Genomic DNA, 2,951 nt, shown 5'->3' on the forward strand with positions numbered 1-2,951 from the left:
AGGTTTTAAAGGTTTTGTAAACAAATTGTATTTTTCATTTACTTTTAATAAAATGACAAGCAGATATGACAAGACGAGCATAAATTTGGGTACATGCTTTTGTACACAGGATATTGTTGTACTCCTGTTCACCATTAAGTTTGCGATGCGATATATTAATGTAAGTTTTCTGTAAATCTTTAGCAGTATAAAATGTAAAGTTTTCTTAACAGTTGAAGGAAAAAAAAATTAAAGTTTTCTAGTAAAAGATAATTTGATCTGATCGTCTGTGGCTGTTGAAAATATTCCATACGAGGTCATGTTGCTCCAAACTTTTTCTGTTTTTACAGAAGTGCTTGTGCATCTGTTTTTAGGATGTCTGGCCATTAACAAAGGGAGGTTAAAGAAAGAGTAAGAGCATCAGCACAAACGTGTTGGGTACCAAAGGGATACGTGTGTCTGTCTGTGTTAGAGTATTTTATGACATTCATTTGTCCCTGAGTGGCATCAGAAGATGGTGTGTCAGTATGGGCAAAGTTCATTCAAATGTGCCCAAACACACACACACAGTTGTCTTCTGAGCAACTTTTGGGGCTAAATCCTGTCATTTTTACACACATTGAGTCGCAGTAGATGAGAAATTGCTCCTGCTCAGTCCCCGCTTTTGTGTTGGTATTGTCCCACCCCTTGGCAAGCTGTCACTCCTTCCCAACAGTTTTAGTTGGGTTCTTGTAAAAGAGTTAAAGTTATCTGGGGGCTTGTCTTGGGGAGAAGGTGTGGCTGCCTAGATGACACATCGTTGATATTGATTTCTCTTTGAAAGATCCTGGCTTCCTGTAATTTCACGCAGGTTTTTATATTTTTTTGTGTCCAACCCTATTAGGATTACGAAGATATTACTGATATTAACCGGGTAGAATGCCGTAGGAAAGTGAAAAGTGTGACCTTCTCCTCCAAACGTTAGGTATACAAATAAAATGGATAGATATGGCATAACCTGACCCTGTGGCACTTGTATGTATCTGTATAATTACAGCTGAAGAGCCTGTTAATTTGCAAGTTTAGGGATGTTTAGATTAAATGAGAGTGTTGTGGAATGATTGTGTAAGGGCGCAGCAGCAGACAGTAGTAGCCCTGCGAGGGGCTCTTCCCTCCCGCTCCCCGGCGGAGCAGCCCGGCTCTGCCGCCCCGCCGGCGGGGGCCAAAATGCGGGAGCCCCCCCGCAAGCCCAGCTAGCCACAGTCCGGGGGAAGGGGGAATCGGAAACGGGGGCTTTTACCCCCACCCACCCCCCATTAAGGCAATTTTTGATTCCTCTCAGCAGAGTTGGTCAGATCAGAGCTGAAGTCTTGGCAAGGAGTAAACTGGATTTTTTTTTTTTTTTCCACACCCCCCGCCCCTTCTCTCTCTCTCTCTAATAAGCTCTGGGCACCGTGCCTCAGCCTGGCCCCGGAGAGAGGCTGGGAAACGCAAAATCATCGTTACAGCGTTTAATATTAAGTGGAGCTGGTAAATGCAGCGCTGTAAATAATTTGGGAAAGATTGAAGTTGGGAGGTGGGCGTGTCCCCCCTCCCCCTCCCCCCGGCTGTTAAAAGGAAGGTTTGTGTTTATTTGTATTTATTTGCAGTCGGGGAAGCGGGGTGTTGACGGACGGAGCCGGTAGCCAGGTTTCGCTGCCGACATATGTGATATGAAAAACAATTGCCGTCCGCGAAGGCGTTCGCCGCTGTGCCAAAAGCCCTCTTGCCGCCCTCAAAAGGCGCTTTCCCAACGCCGAGCTTCTTCCCAAGGCGCATCTTCCCTCCCGCATCCTTCCCCGGCTTCCGCGCAGCACCTTAAACGTGCCTTAATTGAATAGTTTCTCCCGCACCCTTCCTTATAGCAGTTTAATAGATTAACTCATCTGTGCCAGCTTCAAATTTCAGATTAAAATTCCTTCATCCCGAAGGCGGCATTATCAGGTTGTTGGAGGCTGTTTTCAAACCTTGGTTTTGAATAGCAGCGGCTCTGCATTAATTTAACCACTAAGCTAATAAGTAGGTTTCGTTTTGTTATGCTAAGCTTTATTGCTTTTCTTTTGATCAGAATGGTGTTGTTGAGCAAAGCAGCAGACAAGGCATTCTTTGATGAGGGAATTAGCGCTCTATTCTTCCTCTATTATTCATAGCACAGTGGAATATGTAAGTACCTGAGGGTGTCAAAGGAGAGCAGGCTCTATTGCAAAGTGTTCGCCTTGTTTCTCTCAATAGCTGACTATGAGATGATAAACCGCTTAATACACCGCACTAATTGGATGAGAGCAAAAAGAGATGGGAATTAAGGCACGGCGAAAGGAGAAAGTGCTACCAGCCCTCATTCACTCTTTCACCGCTTTAACAGCACCAAAGGAGGCACAAGCTTTCTATAAGCAGACTAGGGGTTTTGTGCGGAGATAAAATGAACCTGTTAGTGGATTCAAGTAATACACTAATTATTGCACAGTATAAATACCACTACTGGTTTTATAACACGGAGGTAAACTTCTTTTGAGAAGGTTATAGGATTGCTTGGCAGCAGTATAGATCCTAATAAGGGACCAGAGTAATAACCCCCTGGATTAACAAAATTGCTGCCTGCAGAAGTATGATTCGGGCTTTTACGAAGATTTCAGCGGAATGAATAAAAAATGACTGAATGACATTTCTTAATGCGTAATGGCTTGATAATGATTCCCTTTTCTTTAAGGCAAAAATGTATATTTCAGGCTGCACTGTTAATAATGTCCAGGGAACAAGCCTTATTTTTCTCATAATTTTTTTTTTCTTTTTGCGCGCGCCTATGGTGGGTTTTAGCACTCAAAAATATGGCCGGGGGCGGGCGGGGGGATGTGAAACGCCGTGGGTGGACGCGGAGACCCGCGGGAAGGGTCGCGGTGGGCTCCCACGCGCGATGGCCGCTCCGGGCGGCGCGTCCCGGCCGGCAGCTCCCGGAG

This window comes from Charadrius vociferus, unplaced genomic scaffold (genome assembly GCF_000708025.1).
Source record: "Charadrius vociferus isolate BGI_N301 unplaced genomic scaffold, ASM70802v2 scaffold169, whole genome shotgun sequence".
Taxonomy (NCBI): Eukaryota; Metazoa; Chordata; class Aves; order Charadriiformes; family Charadriidae; genus Charadrius; species Charadrius vociferus.